Source organism: Oryctolagus cuniculus, chromosome 9 (genome assembly GCF_964237555.1).
Source record: "Oryctolagus cuniculus chromosome 9, mOryCun1.1, whole genome shotgun sequence".
In the NCBI taxonomy this organism is placed as follows: domain Eukaryota; kingdom Metazoa; phylum Chordata; class Mammalia; order Lagomorpha; family Leporidae; genus Oryctolagus; species Oryctolagus cuniculus.
This window is the reverse complement of record NC_091440.1, coordinates 82,308,986-82,321,919: the sequence shown is the minus strand read 5'-3', so window position 1 is coordinate 82,321,919 and position 12,934 is coordinate 82,308,986. Positions and strand designations below refer to the sequence as shown.

The window sequence follows — 12,934 nt, the reverse complement described above, 5'->3', positions numbered from 1 at the left end:
GAAGACAGCAGGTGGGAAGCCTGATAAGAATCCAGATAAAGATAATGACAGGGCACAAAGTAGGTGAGTGGGTACTGGAATAAGAAGCAAGGAGGGCATGCGATAAACAGCTCAGAATAGGGGGTGGCCCCAGGATAGGATGCTGTGTGTGTGCATGTGTGTACACGTGTGTACATGTGTGCATGTGTGTGTGTGTGTGTGCAAGTCAAAGGGCAGAGTCCTATTCTGGGGCTGCCACTTTGGAGTAACCCCCAACTTTGATAACCATCTGTATTAGTTTCCTATTACCATGTGACACACTGTCACTAATTTGGCAATTTAAAACAACACCCTCTTAGGATCAGTTTCCTTGGGGCATGGGTGGAAGCTTGGACCTATGCTGAGGGTTCCCTCAATGCCAAACTTAAGGTTTTGGCCTACCTAGGCTCTTCCCAGGGGACTCTAGGATAGACTCTATTTCCAGACTCATTCAGGATATTAGCAGAATCTGGGTCCTTACAGATGCAGAGCTGAGGTCCCCATTTCCTTGTTGACCATGAACTGGGGCCAAACTGAGCTTGCCTTAGTTGCTATAAAAAATTCCACAGGCTGGGAGACCTATACAACAGACAACTGTGGGGGCTGTGTGAGTGTGGACAGGGTATATCCTGTGCGGTTTGCAGATGGCAGAGAGAGAGAGAGAGAGAGAGAGACAATCAAGAGTCTCTGATATTTCTTACTTTTATAAGGGCACCAGTCTTATTAGCCTGGAACCCCACCTTGTGGTCTCATGTTATGCTAATTACCTTCCAAAGGCCCGCCTTGCCATGAAGAGCTCTCTCCTGCAGGAGGGACACAGACTTAGAAAGAGACACATCACTAAGTGTGTCCTTGCGATCTGTGTGGTGAAGAAAGCTATGGTGTGAGGCTGGGCCTCTTCCTTCACGGGAAATGTGTATTTTGAAAAAAAGTATGTGCAGACTTCCAAATTGTTTTCAACAAAACAAAATTATCTTTTAAAAACTACTTATTTGAAAGGCAGAGAGAGGGGGAGAGAAATCCGCCCCCTCCCCCATTCTCTCTAAATGCTGTAGCAGCCAGGGCTGAGTTTGGCCAAAACCAGGAGGCTGGAATTCAATCCAGGTCTCCCACGTGGATGGCAGGGGCCCAAGAACCTGAGGCGTCACCTGCTGCTTCCCATTGTTCACATTAGCCAGCAGCTGGAATTGGAGGCTGAGCCGGGGCTTGAACTCGGGCACTGGGATATGCAAGTGCCCCAAGTGGCATCTCAACTGCTAAGCCAAATGCCTACTGCCATATTTACTTCAATTTCCCCACAAACATTTTGAAGTACCCTCATATTTTTTTTTAATGCTAGGCTCTAATTATCAAAATCTGTAGTGGCAATTGCATGTAGCTTTACAAATCAATGCTGATGGGGAAAATACAGACTTGGCAAATTAAAAAGTTAATTGAGCTAATTCACATAATCTCTTCAGAAATCATTGAAGTTGCAACAACTTGATTTTATATATGGGATTCCAATATTTAGGAAAATGTAGGGCTGGTATTGTGGCATAGCAGGTAAAGCCACTGTATGCAGTGCTGGCATCCGTATGGGTGCTGATTTGAGTCCTGGCTGCTCCACTTCCCATCCAGCTCCCTGCTAATGCGCCTGGGAAAGTGGAAGAAGATGGCCAAGTGCTTAGGCCACTGCTACCCACATGAGAGACCTGAAAGAAGCTCCCAGCTCCTGTCTTTGCCTGGCCCAGCCCCAGCCCTTGTGGCCATCTGGGGAGTGAACCAGCGGATGGAAGGTCTCTCTCTTTCTCTTTCCTTGTCTCTCTTTAACCCTGACTTTCAAATAAATAAATACATCTTAAAAAAAAAAAAAAGAAAAATGTAAAAGGCAAATAAGTAAATTAAATGATTTTTTTTCTTACTATGGTTTGTGAGAAAACTTGTCTTAATTATTCCCAGAGCTGAGGTCTGCAGTGTTTTACAAGCATCTCACAAAGGGCATTAGAGGAGCTGGCGCCGAGGCATAGTGATTTAAGCTGCTGCCTGTGGCACCAGCATCCCATCTGGACACTGGTTGGGGTCCAGGTTGCTCCAGTCTGATCCAGCTCCCTGCTAATGCTCCTGGGAGAGCATGAAGGATGGACCAAGTACTTGGGCTCCTCCTACCCACTTGGGAGACCCGGATGGAGTTCTAGGCTTCTAGATTCAGCCTGGGACAGTCCTGGCCACTGGGGCCATTTGGAGAGTAAACCCTGCTCAGAGCTGTTCAGGAAGCCAGGAGGTGTGAACAGCCCTCAGCTGACCTGTCACCAGGCAGGGATGTGTTCTTTGGGTGAGCTCCCATAACCCCCGTTTCTTCTTTGCTAGTGAGTCTTGCTTGTGTAAAGAGCGTAAATTCTGGCCGGCGCCGCGGCTCACTTGGCTAATCCTCCGCCTGTGGTGCCGGCACCCCGGGTTCTAGTCCCGGTCAGGGCACCGGTTCTGTCCTGGTTGCTCCTCTTCTAGTTCAGCTCTCTGCTGTGGCCCGGGAGTGCAGTGGAGGATGACCGAGATCCTTGGGCCCTGCACCCGCATGGGAGACCAGGAGAAGCACCTGGCTCCTGGCTTTGGATCAGCGCAGCACGCCATCCGTAGCTGCCATTTGGGTGGTGAACCAATGGGAAAAGGAAGACCTTTCTCTCTGTTTCTCTCACTGTCTAACTCTGCCTGTCCAAAAAAAAAAAAAAAAAAAAGAGCATAAATTCATAAAGAGGTATAAAACTCCATCATCCTGTCCCTTTATTTAGTTTTGTAATGTGATTTATTATCAGACCCTTGGCAGGCCTAAGTCAGTGTGTTTTTTTAATACTTGAGAAATATTTTTGAGAACTTTTTTTATACTTGAGAAATATTTTTGATGAGGAGAGAACTTTGCAGAACTTACAAAGGAATAGTAGTAACAAGTGGCATTTCCTAGTTTTTACGTGATCAGTACAGTTCTTGTGCTGACCCTCGGAGACAGGTACTGATACTAGTGCCCTCACTCATAGAAAACAGAAGCCCAGGCAGGATTCCCACATGGGGCAAGGGCTCAGAGCCTGTGCTCCGAGACGTCTCTTCACTGTGCTGTTCAGGAAGAGACTCAGGGGCCGCCTGAATCTGCGTGGAGCCCACTCTGTCCCTGTGACAGTGCTATGGGGACATCTTGCAGACCAGAGCTTGCAAAGGGACATCACTGCTCTCCACGTGCAGGAGGTGGACTTCCCCTTTGCATCTTCAACTGCTGCCCATTGCAAAGGCAGAGGTGGTTTTACAAAGCCTCAGTCTCTTAGTTGGTAAAATGTATCTAATTTTTTGTCCTGCTTAGAACTTCTTAGGGATGCTATGAGTCTGGAATGAGATCATGTACAGTCACGTGCTCATTAAATGATACGCATTATCTCATATCAGATGTTACTGTTGGTATAATAATAGCTTATAAGTCAGCTTTAATAAACTGATCAGGCCTGAATCCTGTTTTTCTTTGAAATGACCATGATCTATTAAAGACATGCTTTTAGATTCTTCTGAAAATATCTAGCTCGTATTTTGCTTCCTGACAGATATTTTCAAAGATTTGTCTTCCATGGAGGAGGGGAAAATGCATCATTAAAATCCATCCCAGAGAGTGTAGTTGCTTGTCTCTAAGGCAGCATGTAATTGAGAATTTCTGCTCCCAGGCCTCTGCTGACATCCCTGGTCAGCCTTGTATATGGAAGCATTTTCGGACAAACTCTTAATTATGGAGAATAAAGTCTTTTATGAGCAAAGGCCAAAGGCAACTATGCTTGCTGGCCTTGATAAATACCTTATTTGTGCATGATTAATGCTCTCCCATGAAGGCCACTTTTTCTAGCAGAATACTCAAGAATGTGGGTTACCTGGTTGAGTTGTGTAAACACTGTAAGAACATGTAAGTCAGACCTTGCTTGGCCTGTGACTCTCAGGGGAGAATCAGATGAGTCCCCGCAGGTAGGGGACTGAGTGAGCTCCTTGCTTAGCCTGAGCTTGCTGAGCGGCCCCACCCACAGCAGCAGCAAGGATCAGATGTCCCTGCAGGAGGGGACAATAGGCCTAGGCCTGGTGCTCTCAGGCCTCTAAGTGGACCAAACCCATGTTCTAATAAGACAACAACAACAACAACAAAATTACAACCAATTAGGGCAGATCACTTTTCTTAAACTCAGCTAAATCCTTTTTTTCTTTGAAAGGAAGAAATCAGATTTGAGTCAGCCTCTCAAAAAAGTGATCCAAATTTAGAGTTCAATTTGTGTACAAAACTTGTTTATAGCAACATCAGAGAAACATTTTTGTGGGTCAGCATTTTCCTTTTCTTCCCAATAAAATCAATTCTTAGAGCTGTAACTTTGTTCAAATAATTAGGTTTTATAGGCTTGCTAATGTGTTTTTAGTTTTCCTTTTTAAAGTTCTGTGAATTTCAACGTGATTCAATTTCTGCTTAAACTTTCCTATGCTTATGTCATATTTTAACCCTGTGCACCTCAAAAGAATCAACATAGAGGTCATTTATTTGAAACAAAAGCTTTCCTCTTTCAAACACGTAAGTTCTTATTGCTTGGAAAATAAATTATAGGGACTAGCATTGTGGAGCTGTGGGTTAAGCCATTGCCTGCAACACCAGCATCCCATATGAGCGCCAGTCTGAGTCCCAGCTGTTCCACTTCTTTTTTTTTTTTCTTTAGGATATATTTATTTATTTGAAAGAGTTACAGAGAGGCAGAGGCAGAAAGAGAAGAGAGAGGGATCTTCCATCTGCTGGTTCACTCCCCAAATGGCCACAACAGCCAGAGCTGGGTCGATCCAAAGTCAGGAGCCAGGAGACTCCTCGGGTTTCCCACATGAGTACAGGGACACAAGGACTTGGACCATCTTCTACTGCTTTCCCAGGCCATAGCAGAGAGCTGGATTGGAAGTGGAGCAGCCAAAACTCAAACCAGCACCCATATGGGATGCCGGCACTGCGGGTGATGCCTTCACCCACCATGCCATAGTACTGATCCCTGCTCCACTTCTGATACAGCTCCCTACCAATGCTCCTGGGAAAGTAGATGACTATGTATTTGGGCTCCTTCCCGCATAGGGGAGACCAGGCTCCTGGCTTCCACCTGGCCCAGCCTGGGCCATTGTAGCCATTTGGGCAGTGAACCAGAGGATGGAAGATCACTCACTCTGTGTCTCCCTTTCTCTCTGTCACTCTGCCTTTCAAATAAATAAAATCTAAAAGAGAAATAAAATAGAATTATGGAACTGCTGCCAATGAATCTACATTATAGTTACTTATTAAGTATAGATAAATTATTTTCATTTTGATATTGATATAAAATCAATCAATTCTGGTATTCCTGATGGCCTCTCAACTTCCGTGAGTCCGTCCATTCAATAATACTGCCTCTCTGCCCCTCCCTGTGTTTCAACCTGCATCACTTCTCTGGATGAATGAGCCTCCTGGTAGCCCATTGGCAGGTGTAATCCTGGGAAGTAAATGAAACATGGAATGCCTTCCCTACCAAATGCAGTTTATTTAGGGTCAGGGTTCTCCTCGTCCACAAGAAACTGCATGTCACCTTTGCACGTTCAGTGATGTTGCAAGCTTTCCAAGGCAGGGATGTATTTTCTACCTCTTCGGAGTCCTTTTCTTAAATATGTCTTTTTAAGAAAAAAAAGATATATTTATTTATTTGAAAGGCAGAGGGACAGAGGAGAAGAGAGAGAGAGTTCTTCCATCCTGTGGTTCACTCTCCACAAGGCCCCAGTGACCAAGGCTGGGCCAGACCAAAGCCAAGAGCCTGGAACTCCATCTGTGTCTCCCACATGGGTGGCAGGGGCCCAAGCACTTGGACCATCTTCTGCTGCTTTCCGAGGTACATTAGCAAGGATCAGGATGGGGAGCAGAGCAGCCAGAACTTGAGTTGGTGCTCATATGGGACGCTGGCATCCCAGGCAGCAGCTTAACCTGCTGTGCCACAATGCTGGCACAGCATACGGCAAGTATGTCTTGATAGTACAAATTGCTATATCATCTTTCTCCTTGGCTCCTCTCTTGATGAATATTTTGCATTCTTCTCAGGCTGTACTTGTTTTTTCAAGAATTTCTCTAAATTCCTTTGAGGAGAATGGAACTAGAAATTCTATAATATTTTGTCATACCTCATGTTCTATCCTGAAGTGAAATTCAAAGATAATATAACTCACTTCTACATATGACTTTTTAAAATCTGTATTTAAATACCTATCTGTAGTATAGGGGAGAAAGGTAAGGGCAGCACTCTAAGCATCAGCACGACAGTACTCTGACGCCACTAGGTGGAAAGACATGTGCCAGTAGTCGGGCAGTGTGCACCTGTTGCTGAGTCACCGTGAGTGTGCCCTGTCCCCGCTACCCCCTGTAGACCAACACAGGCATGGCCCAGATGTGGATGAGGCATGGCATTGCCTTCAGCATTACAGTTTTCCAAATTGGTGATCAGTTGTTGTCCAAGCTCCAAACACGACAGAGTACGCAGTCTTGCCCCAACTTACATTCTGGCTGCATTCCTGGGAAATTTAGAAGATATTAAATGCACACAAAAATATTTGCTTATATATATATCAGATTCCAGACTTAGGTCATTACAGACAAGTGTTTTCGTCTGTGTGGATGTCAAGGAGATCATTTGAAAGTCAGGTTGGGGGGCTGGTGTGTGGCACAGTGGGATAAACCGCTGCTTGTGTGACACACACTTCCCATGTTAGGGCATGGGTTTGAATCCCAGCTGCACCACTTCCAATCCAGCTCCCTGCTGATGTGCCTGGGAGAGCACATCAGCCTTCCCTACCAAATGCAGTTTATTTAGGGTCAGAAAATGGCCTAACTCTCTGGGCCCCTGCCACCCACATGGGAGACCTGGATGGAGTTCTAGGGTCCTGGCTTCAGCCTAGCTGAGCCCCAGTCATAGTCATTTGAGAAATGAACAAGTAGACTCTCTCTCTCCCTCCCTCTCTCTCTCTCTCTCTTTGTATGTCTCCCTCTCTCTAACTCTGCCTTTCAAATAAATACAATAAATCTTCATAGAATAAAAAAATTAAAAAAGAAAGTCAAATGGGAAGGGCCATGGGACAAGTCTTCACTGTGCTGGGGGAACTTCTCACTTGGTAGGGCATTGATTAATTCTGCCTCCTGCCTATGAAATATAGGAATGCCTTTCCCCATCACTGATATGAACAAAACTGCCTGCACAAGTTTCAAAAATCCCACCCAATAAGAAGCCCAGTAAGCGTACCTAGTGCTAAATTTGATTCTGTTTTATTAAAGAATGTAATTTTTATGGAAACCTATGTTGTAGGTGTCATCATACTGAGTGATCACAATCTGTCTCATTGTTAGACTGTAAGCCTATGGAGGACCAAGACCATGTGTTAGTGTGTGTCCCTCATGGTGCCAGGCAGTTATCTGGTGCTTATTAGCTACCTGTCGAGTGAGTGAAGACTCATAAACATCTACTCCGTTTTCTCTCTTTTTTTAAAAAAGATTTATTTATTTGAAAGTCAGAGTTACACAGAAAGGGAAAGAGAGGCAGAGAGAGAGAGAAGGAGAGAGCAAGCGAGAGAGAGAGGGCTTCCATCTGCTGGTTCACTCCCCAGATGGCCACAACAGCTGGAGCTGCGCCAATCCGAAGTCAGCAGCCAGGAGCTTCTTCTGGGTCTCCCATGTGGGTGCAAGAGCCCAAGGACTTGGGCCATCTTCTACTGCTTTCCCAGGCCATAGCAGAGAGCTGGATCAGAAATGGAGCAGCTGGGACTCGAACTGGCGCCCATATGGGATGTTGGCACTGCAGGTGGCGGCTTTACCTGCTACACCACCGCACAGGCCCCTGCCCTATTTTTGAAGGCACAAGTATGGCCTTCATTACTAATACATACCATTTGTTTCAAACTTTGTTCTCAAGATGTTGCTGTTAAGCTGTTAATTGCTTAATTGTCTAAACCTAGCAAATAGCCAATGATCTGTGCCTCACTGAAGCAGACTATCTTTCTTTGGGTGTTGAATTTTTTATTCATATCTTTTAAATATAGCATATAAGAAAAAGGGATGGTAGCAACATTTATAGATGCTATTTACAGATACTTTCTTCCATTGCTATAAAACTATTGCAAGATTCTTCAGCGTAAGGGTGGAGAGAAAACAATGAAGACTGTCTCTGTCCCTAAGGACATTATTATCCATTTGGAAAGATGACTGTATATCTGGGACCATGAAAACTAATAACCAAGTACCATTTGGAATATGATATCATTGCAGATGGTTAGAGACTAGGAAAGATGATGTTGAGTAACGAGGATGGTGAGAAGACTCAGGCACTGTTTGAGCCATGGATAGCATCTGAACTGGTAAAGCTGACCACATCTTGAGCAAAGAAAGGAGAATGTCCCGAAGGCTCAGAGGTGGCAATTCACAAGGCAGGTGTGAAAGGGAGGCATCATGCTGTGGCCAGAAGGAGGAGGAATTTGCCTGCATGGAGAGTTAGTTAGCAGAGGGAATTCCAGACCGGATGTTATTGTATGTTGCATGTGTATCTAAAATGTTCTTTTCAAAAGTTTGTTTGGTTTTTATTTAATTACTTGTATTAGTCAAAAGAAGATGTTCATAGTCAGCTTTTGGATTGCATGTTGGTAGTCATGTTAAGCAAGTATCCAAAAATAAGAAGTAGAGAGTAGAAATGTCATCTTTTGTTATAGCTTTATTTTGTTATTATATTACCTTGCTGTTGGACTTCATTGTTGATGGTGCCTTCATTCAGTTAATGAATGTTAGCTTCTGTGAGGACATAACATTAAAAGGGGCCGGCACCATGGCGCAGTAGGCTTATCCTCCACCTGTGGCACTGGCATCCCATATGGGTGCTGGTTCTAGTCCAGGCTGCTCGTCTTCTGATCCAGCTCTCGTATAGCCAGGGAAAGCAGTAGAAGGCAGCCCAAGTGTTTGTGCTCTTGCACCTGCGTGGGAGACCCAGAAGAAGCTCCTGGTTCCTGGATTCAGATTGGATCAGTTCAGCTCTGGCCATTGTGGCCATTTGGGAAATGAACCAGTGGATAGAAGACTTTTCTCTCTGTTTCTCCCTCTCCCTGTCTGTAACTCTCTCTCTCAAATAAATAAATAAATCTTTAAAAAACAATAATAAAAAAACATTAAAAGAAGGCTGTGTGCTGAGTTCAGCTTGATTGGCAAGCAAGAGTCACAGCAATGCCACTTAGCTATAACTTAGCTCTAATGAACTTCAGTTTTGCCATGTTTGAAATGGGCATGATACCTCATTCATAAACACATGTACGTCTGCTGATTCAGTGCAATAACAGATGTGAAACAGGCCCAGTGTGTATACACAGAAGGCAGATAAGGGATGTTTGGATTAGATTAAAACAAGGTATTTAGCCCTGTTACACTTAGGTGTAATTTGTAAAGTTCAATCATGAAACTACTAAATCTTTGAAAAACTGCAGCTCATTAGTTAAGGTATTTATTATGAGTGACCTTGGATTCTGGAAACTCCAATTTCTTTATTTATAAAACAGGAGTAATACACTAAACTCACAAGAGTTATGATGAGGATTGAGATGCGTGTGAAAGTGTGCTCATATGCTATCTCATTCTGTCTTTCCTACATTCCTAAGTGCTGTGTGTTATTAATGCTCCCATTGTTATATGGGCAAGAACTGAAGTACAGGAAAATTCACTTGCTCGCTGTCTCTAGTTGGTTAAGTTGTGAAGTTGGACTTGAACACAGGTCTTCCGAATCCAAGTCAGGTTCAGTTTCCATCATGCCAATGCTGCCTCAAGCCTTCACAGTGTGCCAGGATAACCCTTTCCTTCAAATTCCCCTTTAAAAATAACTCAGATAACACTTTGGAAACTCCTGAGCAGAATAATGAAGAATGCTTGAGACTCAGTACTTCCAGTAGAGTTCTACACAGCACCAGCCCTGCCTAGAGCTGTCCATCCAATGGCACACGTAAAGATGAAGCTGTAGATAACGTTGCTCATAGCAACTCCCTGTGTTTTTAATGCATTTTTATTGTTGTTATTTTTAACTTAATATTTTATTTTTTGAGATGACATATTTTTAATTTACATTACAGCCAAAGGCTTAATGGCTCTACTAAATAAAGAGTTCAACAAATAAAAAGTAAAAAAAAATAATAATAATCCAGCAACAAAATAGACAAGGGCTATAAACAATAGAGATTCAACTTCATTCATATAAAGTAACTTTTTAAATAGTCACAGAATTATTAGAACTATAGTAGTATATAATTCTTATCAATTTCTTGGACAAAGATTTAAAATGAAGTTTGACAGAACACTGTATTTGCAGTAAAACTGATACATATAGCAATTCTTTTTTGTTTGCTTTAAGATATATTTATTTATTTTGAAAGGCAGAGTAACAGAGATAGAGGGAGAGACTGAGAGATCTTACATCTGTTAGGTCACTTCCTAAATGACCACAACAGCCAGGGCTGGTCCAGGCTGAAAGCTGAAACCAAGAACTGGGAACTCTGCTGGGGTCTCCCACATGGGTGGCAGAGGCCTAAGCACTTGAGCCATTCCTGCCGCCTTCCCAGGTACCTTAGCAGAGAGTTGGATGGGGGGGTGGGGGTGGGGGGTGGAGCAGCAGGGACTTGAACCTGCTCTCCAATATGGGCATCTCAAGTGGCGCCTTAACCCACTGTACCACCAACACCAGCCCTTTGAATACGTTTTTTGCCCAGTGCCTTCATACTCACATTGTAAGCTGGGGGAATTGGGTGGCAAATTTGACTGTTAGGATTTATTTGGCTGTTTACCTTTTAGTGTTGATCGTTACTGCCTGGGATTATAAACATGCTTGATTTATCCATCTGTTTCATAGCCAAGGCTTTTAATCTTGTTGCCACCAATGTCAATAGTTTCTTCAGTTCTGTTTAGAATGGTAATAGTCCCTGTGAAAGTAAATATTTTGGAGGAACAGCTACACTGTGAACAAAGGTGCCACAAACCCACACATATGCTGGGTTGCAGAAGTTGCCATCTTGGATCCATATGTAGCATTGCTCTTGGCACATAGAATAATTTTAGCAAGTTGGAAATAAAGTTTATGGGAGCAGACAAATGTTAAACCTCTGCCAAAGTGAATTGTGAAACAAAAATTGTATTTACTGAAAATGTGCTTCTCAGGTACCTGAACATGGAAATGCGCAGTATTTCCAAGTTACATGAAAGGTCTAAAATATTGACATTGACATTGGAGCTCAGATTCTTCCCTGAGTAGAAGTAGCAGGGTGTCTCTCCCCGCCCCCCCCAACCCCCTTCACATTCAAGGACAGCCCTGTATTTTAAATCTCTGTTGGGTCATTTGGCGATTTTTTTAAAAACTGAATTGCTGTGAGAAAATATACAGGCTTATCTGCTGGTGGGTCTGTGCCAAGAGAATCTTTGGAATAACAACAGCAGAATCCATGTGATTCCTGTGAGTTTCACTGTGTTCTTTGGATGCTGGCTTCTTGAAAGATCTATGGGCAGCCACAGGCACAGCTAGAATTCGACACAGCCAGAATTCGCCATCTGCAGCTTCTCTGGGAAATGTAAGATGATGGTGATGATTTTAATGTTATTAATTATTCATCATTAGACATTTATTAAGACCCCACAGTTTTCTGCTGTTGGATCTCAGGCTCTAAATCGAACAGCCATAAAGAGACATGCAACCAGAAGTGTCTATCTCCTAAAAAAACAAAAACTGAGAAGAGTTCCCTTTAGAAGCTTCATAATAAACTTGACTTAAAATTTATTTTCTTTCTTGTGTTAGGAGGTGCAATGGTAGATAATACCTCCAGTTGAAGAAATGCAAAATATAAGTGTATGAGCCTAATGCTTTTATTAAAAGTCTAATACAAAAACATGTGGTAAAATGTGAACAGTGGCGTGGGGAGATCTCCTTCTTTGTCTCTCTCTCTCCTCTTCAAATAAATAAAGGTAGAGCTTTTCCATTTCAGTTTAGGAGAAATAGAAATTTAATTTATGAGAAATAACAAACTACATTTCATTCATCAGAAGTAAAGTTAGATTAATAAAATTTAATAATTTCACTTAAACATCTTTGAAAAAGACCTTGAAGTGGCCTAACCCATGCCTGTGCCAGAGACATTTCCATAACAGCCCCGCAGTGAATATGTTCAGCTTCTGCTAAAATACCTCCCATGACAGGAGACTCATTACCCCTGAGAGGAAATTAATTCCCTCAGTATATTTGCTGAGCGCCTTCTATGTGCCTGATCTTGTAGAGCTTCCATGTAGCCAGAGGAGTCAGATAGAAACAGTGCAGCAAACAAGCAAATGGCATTCTCGAGGTTGCTCCGTTTTCAGATTCCTCTTTTTGTCAGAAGGTTTTCCTGGGTAGCTTCTTCCATGGAATGATTGAGTGTTCACTGCCTTCTCAAGTCACCTCATTTTCTTTTCTTTTTTAAAGATTTATTTTATTTATTTGAAAGACAGAGTTACCGAGAGAGGTAGAGACACAGAGAGAGGTCCTCCATCTGCTGGTTTACTCCTCAAATGACCACAATGGCCAGAGCCGCGCCAATTCAAAGCCAGGAGCCAGGAGCTTCCTCCAGGTCTCCCACATGGGTGCAGGGGCCCAAGGACTTGGGCCATCTTCTACTGCTTTCCCAGGCCATAGCAGAGAGCTGGATCAGAAGAGGAGCAACTGGGACTAGAACCGGTGCCCATGTGGGATGCCGGCACTTCAGGCCAGGGCTTTAACCCGCTGCGCCAGGGCGCCAGCCCCAAGTTGCCTCATTTTCAAACTGTACACTCCTACTTAAGGAGTTACTCAGATGTATTTGCTAGGGTGGCTGTGGCAGAGCACCAGACTAGCAGCTT

At 43.5% G+C, this 12,934-nt stretch overlaps 1 protein-coding gene across 3 annotated transcripts in view; it reads left to right on the top strand.

Annotated features, from left to right (window-relative positions):
* FRY (FRY microtubule binding protein) overlaps positions 1-12,934 on the top strand; it is a 492,126-nt gene that overhangs the window by 179,635 nt on the left and 299,557 nt on the right. The gene's annotated exons all lie outside the window — the stretch shown is intronic.